The sequence below is a fragment of the Macaca nemestrina genome, chromosome 8 (assembly GCF_043159975.1).
Source record: "Macaca nemestrina isolate mMacNem1 chromosome 8, mMacNem.hap1, whole genome shotgun sequence".
NCBI lineage: Eukaryota > Metazoa > Chordata > Mammalia > Primates > Cercopithecidae > Macaca > Macaca nemestrina.
In genome coordinates, this window is record NC_092132.1 from 84,214,441 (window position 1) to 84,229,823 (window position 15,383).

Below are 15,383 nucleotides of genomic sequence, written 5' to 3' on the forward strand. Positions count from 1 at the left end.
TTCCACCTGGCCCCAGCGGGCTGGAAATGCGCCTGCGCCCTCCCTTCTCCACAGGCCCTGGGTCCTGAGATCCCCGCCCCCGGCCTTGGCTCGGTCCCCTGACGCCCCTCCCGCTGCTGGTGGCGCCACCACTTTCTGCCCTGGGGAGGTCCCCGGCTCCTGCCCACAGACAAAGCCATCTTAAAGCGCGGAGAAGGTGACATCGGCAGATAAGACGCTAATTGACAACTCATTTTCATTCTGCGGAACAGAATTGTTTCATTTTTTCACTCCTATCACCTGCTTATTTTCGGCAGTCCACACCCGGCAGAAAGAGTTCCCAGGGGAGTCGTTTGAAAGGCTGGAGCCGCCACGGAGCTGGGGTCCTGCGGCTCCGCTCCCCCGCGGCGCCTCGTGGGCGCTCCCTCGTTCGTGTCTCAATGCTGCCCTCTGCTGGCCTTCGGCGCCACAGGCAGCGCCAGGCGATAAGCCCCCTCACTGGCCGCGTGCGTTGTGAGGAGGGCAGAGCGCTCCGGCAGAGGCAGAGGTCAAGGGCGGCGCAGCAGAAACTCGCCTCCTTTGAGGGCAGCCAGGAGAGGCAAGGATGTTCAGTTACTCTTCCCGCAGCGCGGCTGCTTCTAGCAGTTCTCGAGGCACCAGTGCACCAGGAGCAAGGAGAAGCCATTGTTGCCAATGACGTTCCTCTCCTGCAAGAGATCTGGTGTGGAACAAAGATATGTGTGAGACAGAGATACTATATTTACAACCGGGAAAGAGCGAGTCAACGCCTGGTAGTACAAAGGCCAGACCTGGGGAGAATGCAAGATTTCCAGCTTCAGGGTCCAAGGACAGACTACCCTTTCCCCATGAGATGTGACGCCCAGCTCTGTGGAGCACTCCCAGAGATAAACTCAGCCCTTCCTGGGAGCCTGCTGCTCTCCCCGCTCTCTGGCTCAGTCCATGACACCATTCTTCAGACCACTGCCAGCGCCAGACTCCTGGGGACCCACTGGACCCCTGGACCCCCACCCTCACCCCGTGTTCATTCATTCCTGCTTCTGATCAGCCTCCCTGCCCCCCATCTCCCCTTCCCAAGCCCATCCTCCCCTCCGTGCCAGAGGGAGCTGCATTAAATGATTCAATTACAGTGAAGCGCTTAAAACAGTGCCTGGCACGTGGTAAGCACTCAAGATATTTTAGCTAGAAATTTAGCTAAGTCTGATCAACCACCCTCTGCCCCTGCCGAGTGGACACTTCTAGGGGCTTCCCATTCATTTGATAAAATTAGCAGGCCACAGCCTAACTCAGCTTGATGTTCAAACATTCTCTCAAACTGCACAGAGGAACAATGTAATTTTCCGGGGTTCTCAGGAACACAGCCTGTGTGTATTCTCTCTGTTGTTGGTAATACTGGCTCCTTAGCTAACATCTGCTTACCTCTTCACCTATGTAATTATCTTTTGAGACTCAAACCTTCCTGAAGGTATCCTCCCTTCCTGCCGGCACACTGAACCCATCTTGTCGACTTAGGCCTCCCCTTCTGCATTCCCCAAATACTCTATTCTTCATTATAACTTTCGGAGTCTACTCTCCAGGTCTGAGCTTCTTGACTTGCAGGACTGTCTCATTCATCCTTCTGTCCCCTGTAACTAGCACAGTACCTGGATCCTATATGTCAGACCCTCCACCTGTTCATTGCACGAGTGAATGAATGGAGGCAGGAGAGAACGCATCCATGAAAGGAGGTCCCAGAAGCACCTATCAGCCCTAAGGTGCACCTCCATACGCCTGCCAGCGGGACAGTCCTGTGGCTTAATCGGCTCCTTTGCAGACTGGAAAGGGCAAAGCATGAGCATCCGGGAGGCCTTGCCCTGTCAAGTTCACCAGGAGCATCAGTTTCTTTAATTAGATGGTAATGGCAACATCGAGCCTGGCTACGTTGGAAAGGGGAAGTTATTATTGGAGGAGGAAAGGAAAGAGTAATTCTGAAGACTTGAGAACATACCAGAGAAACAGTCTGACAAGAGTGTAAGACTTGAGACTCAAGAGGGCAACATGAAGACACTTGGCACTTGAGGAAAGGAGACTGGGAAAGCGTAATAGATGGCTTAGAGGAGAGGAAAATCAACTGAGTAGGTGTTATGTATCAAGTGCTTCTTACATCCCTTCTACGCCTCATGGAAACTGAAGAAGACATGTATTAGCCCCATTTTCTAAATGGAAAAACAGGTGCTCAGATGGATTTGGTTCCATACCTAAGGTCACACAGCTACCAAGTGATAGCACCAAGATTCAAACTCAGGCTCTGTGACTTCCAAGCCCATGTTTTCTCCCTCCACGAATGTTTACTCTGCTGTGAGAAGTAAAGCAAAAGCACCTGGCACCAGCGGGCACTCACCTCCTATCTCTGGGGAAAGTGATTCAGACTTTCCTAAGGTCATTTCCCCTCCATCTTAACTGGGAGTCCTGGTGGAGTTCTGTGTCTCTGAAATGCACCCCATTGAATGTCTTCTATAACGCAGCCCGCTGCGTAGCTCCTAGCCCAGTCAAGCCCTAGATAGAGTAAGAATCCATTATTGAAGAGCTTCATTTCCCATTTTATACAGAAGACACCCGCTTTCATACACTCCATTGTACTTGGAGAAGTGGGATGCTTCCTCATTGATCACATTCTCTTCCATTACGCCACACTTCATCAGGAGCCAGTGGGATTATACAGCTGTGACTAAAGAGATCTAAATCAATCATCACAATTTCCAGAAAAGAAACCAGAACTCACAGATCACTGCCCTTTGTTTTCTTAACATTTATTTTAACTTCCGGGCTACATGTGCAAGTTTGTTACATCAGTAAGCTTGTGTCATGGGGTTTTGTTTCACAGATTATTTCATCACCCAGGTATTAAGCCTAGTGTCCCTTAGTTATTTTTCCTGATCCTCTCCCTCCTCCCACTCTCCACCCTCCAAAAGGCCCCAGTGTGTGCTGTTCCCTTCTGTGTGTCCATGTGTTCTCATCATTTAGCTCCCACATATAAGTGAGAACATGTGATATTTGGTTTTCTATTCCTGCATTAGTTTGCTAAGGATAATGGCCTCCAGCTCCATCCATGTCCTTGCAAAGGACATGATTTCATTCTTTTTATGGCTGCATAGTACTCTGTGGTGTCTGTGTACCACATTTTCTTTATCCAGTCTATCATTGATGGGCATTTAGGTTGATGCCAGGTCTTTGTAATTGAAAAATCACTGCACTTTGATGTTTCAGGAAAACCCAAACCTGTGTTTCAACTTCTGTCACAAAATCCTAGTGTTGCAGTAAGGCTGTCAACAAAGTGTCTAAAGGTAAGAATTTGAGTGTGTCAGTTTCAGCAAGGAAATCACATCTCCAGCCTCCCTTGACATCAAGATCCACTGAATCCCACATGCATCCAATATGATCCTCCAGTGATACTCTTCTCAGCAACAGTTAGAAACTGCAGTCCAGAAACAATGGTTCTCAAACCTTAGCGTACATCACAGTCATTCAGAGGGCCTATTAAAAATACAGACTGTGGGCTTCTACAGTCACCAGAGTTTCTCATCCAGGAAGTCTGGAGAAATCTGAGACTTTGGATTTCTAACCAATTCCCAAGTGATGCTGCTGCCGCTGCTGCCAGGTCCATGCTTTGAGAGCAGCTGCTCCAGAGCAGCCATCACCAGAGAGAGTCAGCCAAAGAGCCCAAGAGAGCACAAGCCCAGTGGGAAGCCCTCTCTGAATGTCCTACAGCCTTCATCTTTTAACGTATGGTAGTCAGCAAAGCAAATGCATCTCTACTAGAGGCTCTTTTCTTTTGTGAGGTGCATTTTTAGCACAACGTCTTCAAGCTTCTACTCACCAATTCTGCACGGCAAAAGATATCAAAGGCCCCCAGATCAGATAGGGTTCATATGGCTCAAGTGACAGAAAGCCAGGCTCCAACTGACTTCAGAAAAATAAAACAAATATATTGGTTCCGGAAGTGAGGTGTCCAGTCTTGGCTTCAGCAGGGCTCACATGATGTCACCTGACCTGATTTCTCCTTCTCAATCTCTCCTTTCTCTTGCTCTTATCCCTGCTCTCTCTCCTCTCTCCCTTGCTCCATCATCAAACCTTCTTCACTTGGGTGTGAAGATGGTCACGGAAGCCACAGGCCTGGAAAAACCCTACATTAAAATCATCCCCAGCACAATCTCATGGCTTCTCATTGCTTCTCATTGACGCACATGGAATCAAGTGCTCAGCCCTGAACCAACTCCTACAGGCAGGAAAAAGCAATGCTATGGATAGGCCTAAATCAAATGCTCCATTCTTGTTCCCAAGACAAGTCACAGGGGCTTGGAAGGGGACAAGGGTGCTAACAACAGGTCTTGCCAAGCCATCAGGCACCACCACCATGCATAGTCGCCAAGTCCAAAAGCTGCCTTTCAGCCCAGATCTCTCGTGGCTGCCCTGTAGCATTTTCCTCTCTTCTGCTTGGAACTCTTTTCTCTTTTTGGCTTTCTAGATCAGATACTTTCCTTGAACTGTTCCTGTTTCCATCTCCTTTTTAGGATTTTCTTCTTGTGCCACTCAAAGCCTTGTGTGTGCCATGGATTTTTCCTTCTGCCTCATCTCAGTCATGCCTTTTCCATGAGCTGTACCATCCATTCTCTTGTCTTCAATACCACCCTAAATCTGTGAATTCCCAAGTCTGTATCTCTATCTGTGGTCAGCAGGTTAAAACTACCCTCTCCCCAGCAAGGATGTCTACATCCTAATTTCCAGAACTTGTGATTGAGTTGTGTTACATAGCAGAGGGGAATTTAGGTTGCTAATGACATTAAGGCTGTGCATCAACTGGCCTGAGATGGAGAGATTTTCCTGGCTTACCTGGGTGGGCTCAGTGTAACCACAAGGGTCCTTAAATGTGGAAGAGGAGGCAGAAGAGTGAATGTCAGAGTCATTGTGATGTGAGGAAAACTCAATCCTCATTTCTGGCTTTAAAGGTGGAGAAGGAGCTGCAAGCGAAGGAATTCAGGCAGCCTCTGGAACTGCAAAAAGGCAAGAGAATGGATTCTCCCCTAGAGCATCCAGAAAGGCCCTGCTGACTCCCTGTTCCTATGTTCCAATACAACTTTATAAACACTGACATTTGGATTTCATAAAATTATTACATGTTTTGAGATATTCTTTTGATTTGTTTTTTAACATTTAGAATTTTTAAAATTATTCTTAGCTCACTGGTCAAACAAAAACAGGTGACTGGTCAGATCTGGCCACTGGGCGCAGGCCTGCTGACACCACCCTAAAGCCACACTCAGCAAGGCCAGATGCTCAGGCTTTGAGGCGCACCTGGCACTTGAGCCCCACTGAGGTGCTGGAGGGCGGGGGTCTTCCATCTCATCCTCTGTATGGAGCATGTGCTGAGCAGAATGGAGTGAGCAACACTTTTCAAACTGTCCATTTCTTTCTCTGTGTCTCTGTTTGCTGACTGTGTGTCCTTAGATTTGAGTAAATGAATTACGTGAATGACAGGGGGCTCTCCACTATACACCCAGCTGCCTGCTGTACATCTCCACCTGAACATCTCATAAGCATCTCAAACGCACTGGGTCTAAAACTAACTCCATGGAGCTCATTCTGTCTATCTTTTCCCTCTCCACCTCTTATACCCAACCATTCTCAATCAAAAACGAAGAACCTTCTCCTGTATACCTTACCCTGGTTGTTAGCACCACAATTCACCCTGTCACCCAATTTGGAGCTCTAGAGCTATGATTTCTCTTTTCTCCGTCATATTTCCCAGGAACCATGAGATCTTGTTTTGTCCACCTCTTGAGTATATCACAGAAGTGCCGTTGAACTACCCCAGGACCCATGCCTTCATTCCAGGCTTCATCACCAAGACTCTTCAGCACAATGGCCTCCTAAAACTGACCTTGCAAATCCCAATCTTGCCCCTTCCCAATCCTTCCAATGTATTCTGGCAGAGTAGCATCCTCTGGCAGAGATACACAGCTACGGCTGCCTTGTTCTCCAACCTGAAGCCCCTCAAGGTGCCATTTCATTCACAGGGTAACTTCCCAGCTCCTCAGTGTGACACAAAAGGTCTTTTGATCCAGCCCCTACCTGACTGCCAGCTGCCACTGCTCCCAGCTCACCTCCATAAACAGTCCTAAGGAGCTACTTGCAACTTCCATGTGTTATTCCACACAGCCATGCCTTTGTTATGCCACGGCTTCTTCCCGGACTTCCATACCACTTTGTCGTCTTGGCTACTCTATACCCACTCTTCAAGGCCCCACTCAGCCATCATATCTCCTAGGGAGATTTCCCTGCCCTGCCTCCTTTACCCTCCTGGGCAAAATTGATGACCCCCTCATCTGTGCCCCCTTCATATCTTTTACAACTGTCTATCATGGCCATGTGTTGAATTCCATTGACATCGTTTGCTTTCCTGTCTGCCTTCCCTACAGGCTAACTCCTTGAGGGCAATGTCCCCTGGTGTCCCCCGCCAGGCAGAGCATCTGGCCCTTGGTTGATGCTTCCCAGATGCATTTCCAGACTTTGCAGTGGAAGCATGCTGGCTCCTACAGGACTCAGGTGCTGGAAGGTAGTATTGCTCCAATTCAGAAGCTCACTGCTTTTCGTCTGCCGCTCAGGCTTTCAGGCCAGACCCTGTGAGGCCCACCCCACAAAAGCTTCCTCCCACTCTTGGCACAGAGCAGCAATGGTGGTGGCTCATCCCTGTTAGGGGAAACCAAATGCCCCGCTCCACTAATGGCAGGTTGTGTGCATCCTAAGCCACCCCTGTGGTGTTGCTGTACTTATGGGAGTCAGGCATTGTGTCTCAGCAGCGACACTGGGGAACTTCCCCCACTTCATGACTCTGCAGCTCGCCCTGCACCCTGCTTTTAGAACATCTGAGGCTTCATGCGGAAGCCTTGTCACCGCGGAATCCCAGGAGACAGGTTGTTCTCTAGTAAAACCCAACAAATAGCCCTGAACTGTGCCACACAGAGGGGAAATGCCATCAGATGCTGACACCTGTGATGGAAAGAAGGACACAAGACAGGGATTCTCTTTTCCCTTCTACAGTACTGCTTCTTGGGGGCAGGTATCTGACAGACCCTGAAGCCTGCCCCATTCAGCCACCCTCCGAACATCCTGCCCAAAGCTTCAGCCCGCGTTGTCCCCAGGACTTTGTCTCTCCAGCCCCGGGTGCTTTCTGGAAAAGCCTTTCCCGCCAGCCTGGCATGCACGGCTCCTGTGCTTCCTCACGGCCAGGATTCCCCTGCCACAACCCCAGCAACGGTTTTCACCACCAGCAGCTGATCCAGGCTCAGCCTGCGGCTTCCCTCCCACAGAGACCTCAGGCAACAAGACTCGGTCAGTTTAGGGTTGAGTTTTCATATCTTGGTTTCATTAAAAAAACAAAAACAGAAACAAACAAAAAAAACAACGTTGAATCTCCCTACACGTTAAAGTCAAGGAATCACAGAGCCCTCAGTGCGAATTCATTTTGCAGGTCCAGCTTCATTGTTTCTCTGAGCAGGTGCTGTTGGCATTTTGTGAGAGGTACAAGCCTTTAAGCCTTTTATGTGTGAGTGTCCACATACTGTGGCTCACTTGGCACCCCGATGCCCTCCCAGGAAATGCCAGAGGCACCCCACCCAATCGCTGTGGCAATTGGATGGCCCCTTCCCACACCCACAGGTCTTCTGGGTGTTAGGGGAAGAGCCCCCATTAAGAGTCACCTTCAGGAAATCCCCAAGCACTGAAGTTTATGCAGTTTTCAAAAACACCAGGTCATATTTACTCACCTTTTTCCTGGCTGAGAAAAAGTCTGGTCCACAATGAAAGTAAATTCCCAGAGCCACCATTCTCCTCATCTTCCATTCCCTTGATTAGACTCTTTATTTAAATTTAAAAAAAAAAGTCTGGACTTTAAAAGACAGCACTCACTTAAATCTTGTTATTTGAGTAGTAATGATTAAAGAAAAAAAATCTGGCCCCTAGAAAAAGAAGTTCTTTGCATTAAATAAACGCTCTTTGGTAAGCAGTATTTCTTCTCTGCCAGCAACAAAGGTTTGGGGATCACGTTTTCCTATGCAATAACCAAGGACAATTTCTCCCGGTTCCCTTTTCTTCCCTACCTTCCAGCCAAAGTCCCGTCCTTCCTCATCTGGTATTCCTTTCAGTGAGTCACACTCCTACTATGCAGACAGAAATGCTCAAACACTGGCCGGGCGCGGTGGCTCAAGCCTGTAATCCCAGCACTTTGGGAGGCCGAGACGGGAGGATCACGAGGTCAGGAGATCGAGACCATCCTGGCTAATATGGTGAAACCCCGTCTCTACTAAAAAATACAAAAAAAAAAAAAAAAAGAAATGCTCAAACACAATGTACTTCCCAACCCAATATTGTCCCTTGGCCCCAAGCAGTTCATATAATTTGCGAATCAACTCTGCAAAGTCGTCATATATGTGCATTAATTTTCACCTGCATAACCCCTGCATAATTCGTGCCTTCATCACCTTACGTCTGACCCACTCCAGTCATCTTTTTTCTGTGTTGAATCCATTCTCCTCATTCCTAAAATGCATATGTGCTCAGGGCAGACATCTTTTGTCTCAAAATCCTTTGTAAATCCACAGCTGCAGTGATAATGTCCTAGCCCAGGGCTACAGATAGGAAGAGTATCCCTAGGGGACAATGTTGGCTGGTAAGAGGAGCACATTAGGGTGGTGGCCAGCCACTGAGGATCAGGCACATGATCCTCGCATAGAGCTACCCCCAGATATGCAGATAGGCACCTAGAAAAATAACCTCGAAGTAGAAAAGAGCCCGTGACATCCATGTCTAAAATGGGGGCCCGAACCAAATACTCCTCTAAAATCCCTCCTCACTGTATGAATGAGTAGTGATACTATTATGAGTTGATGAGTCTGGAATTTTAGAACTATCCTAGGCCTCTGCACTGGCATCAATTCTGTAGTGAAAGGAAGGGGTCCAGGTTAAACCCTGAGGAGCCTCAGGCAGCAGTCTTCCAGCTTTCTGAGCCCACCCAGTGTTTCTTCCACTAAGAGTGGAGGGGTGTGGGGCTACTATCACCTGTACATTTCAAACATTTAATTATTTTCAAATAATTAAAAAGTATTAAGACTGGAAACCTCTTAATACTCTTCAGAAAACATTTGCCTTCTGTCACCAAATCAGGCAATTATTTGAATATATGCCTTTTAACTAAATTGTATGTACAAACAAAACAAAACAAAACAAATGTTATACTAATTATATTTTAGAAACACATTTTCTTACCCAAGATACCAAGTTATAATTCATTCTGTTGGCTTCTAATCTGTCTGGCTTAAAAGCTCTTTTGATTGATGACAGATAGGTGAACGAATTATATATCCATTCATCCATTTTGTCTCTTTATTAACTGTCCATAAAATGCTTGGCATGAATTGGGTCAATGTGGTATGCACGAAGGCTCCATACTGCTCATGAGATGTCACTGAATATATTGACCTGTGATGGAACTTTACAGCAGATGAGTGCTTTTTAACTCCTTTCCTTACATTTTTTTTTTATTTTTATTGTTGTTTTATTTTTTTGAGACAGAGTCTCACTTTTTCTCCCAGGCTGGAGTGCAGTGGCATGATTTCAGCTCACTGCAACCTCCACCTCCAAGGCTCAAGCAATTCTCCTGCCTCAGCCTCCCAAGTAGCTGGGACTACAGGCGTGTGCCATCATACCCGGCTAATTTTTGTATTTTTAGTAGAAACAGAGTTTCACCATGTTGGCTAGGCTAATCTCAAACTCGTGGCCTCAAGTGATCCACCTGCCTCTGCCTCCCAAAGTGCTGGGATTACAGGCATGAGCCACCACACCTGGCCTTAACTCTTGAATCAATTGATCAGTCAATTGATCAATCAGGATTATAGAAACAAGGCATGGCTTTAGATTCAAATCTAAAGAATATATTAACATTGTCTTAGAGAGGTGTGCTGCTTTTAAAATATGTTTGCAAATTCTTTGACACTCATGTCACTGAGAGGTAGTACTAAGATGATGGTACTAAGAAATGGGGCCATTGAAAGGTAGCCAGATCACAGGGCAAAGCCTTCATTGATGGGATTAGTGCCCTCATAAAAGAGGCCCCAGGGAGCTTGGTCTTCCCTTCCACCATGCAAGAACACAGCAAGAAGACACCATCTGTGAACCAGAAAGTGGCCTTATTGGACACAGAATCTGCCAATTCCTTGATCTTGGACTTCCCAGCCTCTAGAAATTAAGAAAATAAATAAATATCTGTTGTTTATAAGCTATCTAGACTACAGTAGTTTGTTATAGCAGCCCAAATGGACTAAGAAAGACACTCCTACATGTTTACATTTTGGAAAAAAGACAGATTTACAGGAAGAAGCAGTAAATGCAGGTTTAGCCTGTGTGGAAGCCTCACCATCCCTCCAGTAGCACAACACAGAGAACCAGGACTCCACTTCATAGCTGCACAGCAGGTGCACAAATCAATATACTCTAATCAGTACACAACCCAAACAGACAAACTTCACTCAACCACAGGAAAAGCTTCCACTCTGCCTTTCTTTCTCCAAAACAGATAATGTGATAAATCACTGTTAAATTATCTAGCCAACAGCAACAATGAGTTACTCTCCACACAGTTCCATTTAGCGACAGACAATTCCATCTCTTTGTGTGCCTGCGGCATACCTTGCAACAATGAATCAGCTGAGGGTTGATGTTCTAAGGAAACCTGATGTGCTTCTGAAACCAGATCTTCTCAGTGTGGAAATAAGACTCGGTGATCACCATGCTGGAACAAGTATCAAATGCAATAAAAAAGAATTCAGTCACTAAAGCATCAAGAATTCCAATAACAGGAGAGAACCCTATGCAGTAGGGGGAACAGTGGAATCACTCTTTATAGAGGAAGAAAAGAAACCACAAGACTGTAAGTTTATCTTCTATTCCCAAAACAAACTGAGATCAGATCCACTCTTGTGACAGTAAGAAAACAGGTGAATGGAGTGACTTGATATCAGAAGTGTCTAAGTCAGCAACACAGTTTTCAGGGAGCTGGGCTGAGAGTGAAAAGCAAGAGGCATACTGCAAAATTGCAAAGGAATCTTCACATGGAGATGCACCTTCACGTATTGAACGTCGAACCTGACCCAAGTGTTGAACCAGGCTGAGAAGCACCAGGGTAGGATGAAAGAGCACAGGGGCTGAGGCCACACTTGGTGGCCACCTGTGTCCTGCTCTCCCCCGGATTCTGGATTTTATGCCATGTTACATGACTTATCAAATCAGGGCTTCTCATTGCAGGAGCTTGCAATAAGATAAAACAATTGTTATAAAGAAAAAGATATAAAGAAAGGAACCCTGCACATGGAGAAAAGAATTCCAGAAAAAGCATAGATGATGAAGATCAACTGAATAGACCCATCTGTGGCCAGTTCTGACTGTCAAAGAGTCTGAGGTAATATATTTGAAAGCATCCAAATGATGATGAAAAGTAAAACATAACTCACATTGCCCTGGAGCAATTTAGGCTTTACCCCTCCTTGCTGCAGGGACTTCCTGGAAACAAGTGAGATCACAGTAACTTTCAAACTGGATGTACTTATGCATAAATCTTGGTATCATGACTGGAAAATAGCTTTAGAGATATTAGATTTACATGGTCACATACAGAAAGAACTAAAAAAATCAGATATTTGGCTATACTGGTATCAAAAATCTTTTTTAAAAAATAGTAAAATCAATCACCTGAACACTCCATGGCAGCTGGTTAATGAGTTTTCAAAATAACCATTTTTACCCACTATGGTTGCTTTCAACATCATCTCTGTGTTTTTAAAATCCATCCAACAAGTATTGCCTTTTATCCCTGCTGGCAGTCGCCTGAAGAACAGGTGTCTCTCATCTTAACTACTAATTGGAATGGTTCTCCAATAATGAGAGTTAATTCTGTAAAATAGAATGCTAGTAGTATTTGTCTTACATGGTTTACAGATAGACTGTGTACCTAGAAGAAAGAATGAGAAGAGGGAATATCAGTCTAGACTTTGCAAGGGTGCTGTTTGAAAATGAATATCCAACTGGAATGTGTGAGGAAAGAAAAATATATATATTCAAAGATGTATCTCATCAGTTAATCAATTCAGCTCAAAATACTCAGTGTGCTACCAAATATCTGTACAATACTTCATAAGAAATCAGGCATATTCCAGTTAAAATGTACTGTACATACAAAATTATGTTGTTTTTCCCCACTGTATAAGTACCTTTTTTCTGAGGCTTAAAAAAATGCTTGAGCCAGGTGTGGTGGCTCATGCGTGTAATCCCAGCACTTTGGGAGGCTGAGGTGGGAGAATCACGAGGTCAGGAGATCAAGACCATCCTGGCTAACACAGTGAAACCCCATCTCTACAGGTGCCTGTAGTCCCAGCTACTCAGGAGGCTGAGGCAGAAAAATGACTTGAACCTGGGAGGCGGAGCTTGCAATGAGCCAAGGATCACATCACTGCAGTCCAGCCTGGGCAACAGAGCAAGACTCCGTCTCAAAAAAAAAAAAAAAATGCTTGAGTCTGGGCACCAGTGGCTCATGCCTGTAATCCCAGCACTTTGGAAGGCCAAGGCGGATGGATTACCTGAGGTCAGGAGTTCACAGACCAGACTGACCAACATGGTGAAACCCCATCTCTACTAAAAATACAAAATTAGCCAGGCATGGTGGCACACACCTGTAATCCCAGCTACTCTACTTGGGAGGCTGAGACAGAAGAATGGCTGAGGTGGAAGAATGGTTTCAACCCGGAAGCAAGAGGTTTCAGTGAGCTGAGATCACGCCATTGCACTCCAGCCTGGGCAACAAAAGCGAAACTCCATCTCAAAAAAAAAAAATGCTTGATCTCAACCAAAGGCCAAGAAGCAATTCTGAGGCTTAATTCAAAGTTGATTCCATATCTTTTTAAAAACTAAGAACGATAACTCTGATTGCTAAAGCTTTATGTTTACCTGGCACAGTTACTAACTCACGCTTTTTGGTTCCTTTGGAAAATTCCTATACTGTGGGGAAGTCACTGTGCCCTTCCAAGATCATGGGCAGCCCCAGCTCACACTGCAGGAAGGTAAAAGATCGAGGCCAATTGAGGAACAACACCAGAAACACAGAAATTGGTTGAGGATGGACATGTGAATCAAGCTGGGTTAGTGTCTTCTGTGCTACTTACCTGTTAGATTCAGAAGGGAATACCATTTTTTCTCTTTTTGGATCATGTCAACCCAAGACTTGTCAGCAATGTAGAGAAAGGTTGTGTAAAGCAAGAGAGAATAAATCCAACATGCAAACAAAAGACACAGAAACAAGCTGAGCTGAGAAATGAGAGGAAAGAGAGTGAACATGACAACATTGTTTGAACACTTGGATTCAGCTGTGCAAAGAGAAATTTTCCCGGACTTTAAACACAATGAGTCAACAAATTCTTGGTGCTTAAGGTGGTTTGAGTTGGGTTTCTGTCTCTTACAATGCAAAGAACCTTGATTAATACAATTTGCCTTATTATTTTACTTTAAAGCTTCTTTAATATTATCAGTTTCATTGGATACAAAACTATACAATTTATGATCCCAATTTTGTGAAACAATAATGTATATACTAACTCTAGTTATAACAATAGCAAGCATTTATTGATCATTTACTATATGCCAGGCAAGATTCTAACCCAGGCAATGGAACCCCAAACCCTGGTGGTTAACCACTAAACCCAGTTGCCTTCTGTTTTCTTTGATTTGGTAGCAGAAGCACTCGGTACATGTCTGCTTTCTCCACAGTGCAGTGGCACCCACAATTATGGCTGGTATGGGAGATGGGGTGAGAGCTGGTTGAGAGGACAGGTCCGGCCATGAGGTGGCTGGACCGAGAGTCAGTCAGTGTGTGTGTTCATGCATGTGTGTGCATGCGTATGTGTATAAAGAGAAGAGAGAAGTGAGAATGTGCTGTAGTACTAACAAGAATGGCAGGGCAGACCTCCAGAAGGCTCACAATGGGGCTGTAAGTAGAGTTTAGAGAGCCTAGAGTCAAAGGGGTGACTTCCATTTCTTTGTATATTTATCATTCATTTCTTAGTCTTCCACAATCAACTATATTATATTTGGAATAAAAAAAAATGTCCTTGAAAAAGGCTCTATTCCATTTATCAAACCAACGAAGTTGTTTCCCATTAATTGTTGTTTTAATATTAATTAAGAGCATTTATATAATATTGAAAAATCAAACTAAAATGTATTATGTGTCATTGTATTTCATTTTGTGTGTCTCATAGCTATGCCATCCTATTAATCTCTCTGGTATATTTGCATATGTCTTTTTTAAATTCCCTCATAGAAAACCTTTCTGTGTACTAAATGGGAACTTGCTCTGACCCTGAAATAAAACCGTGGAGTTCTTTAGATTAGAAAATCCCTTTGGACTGAATTTAAACAATAGTTGAAAGTTTGTTGCCTGTCTGTTTATTTTAAATCCCCCAAGAATGAGAGTCCTTTTGCGTCTATCATGGGACATACTGTTCCTTTGATCTTGGGTTTTAAAGGTGTTGGGAATCACCAATGTCTTTTTCAGTCAGTTTGAGCTAAGTGAGAAAAGAAATATTATCTGGAAGGGAAAGACCAAAATAAGGAACTGAACTTAGGTCTTTTTTTAGTTTTTGTTTTAGTTTTGAGTAACCCCTTATGGGTAAACCTGCTTTGTTCAGCTTTCTGCACCCAGCCCCCACAACCTGTCCTGCTCTCCCACAGAGCCTTCCCCCGACCCCAAAACCATCCATAGCTGTGGGCACCGCTGCACTGTGAAGGACGCAGACAAATACTTGGTGCTTCTGCAACCAAAGCGAGGAAAGGGGAAGGTTGCATGGTTTAGTGGTTAAACAGGAGGGTTCTGGGGTTCTACTGCCTGGGATAGAACCTTGAGATTGTCATTTTAAGTGTATCCTTGAGCAAAATGTTTCATCTCGGAAGGCCTCAATTTCCTTATCAATTTAGAGCTAATAAGAGTAACTACCAAAGAGGTGAACTGGAGAGATGGGATGAAACGTCTCTCAAGCGCTCAGTCCAGTACCCAGCCCATAGGAAATGCTTATGATTGTCGGCTACTGTTATGAGTCAAGTGCTTTCACAAACGTGTCTCACTCTCCTCTCTCACCTGTGCTGATGTTTCTCACTCCTCTCACCCCCAAGTAGACCTGATCACACCATCCCACCCTCATGGCCCATGAGGCACTGATCACACTTCAGGACATTTATGGCATTTACGTGGGTGTCTCTCCATTATAGTAAAACCCTTGACAGCAAGGACTGGGTCTGATTTGTCTTTGTCT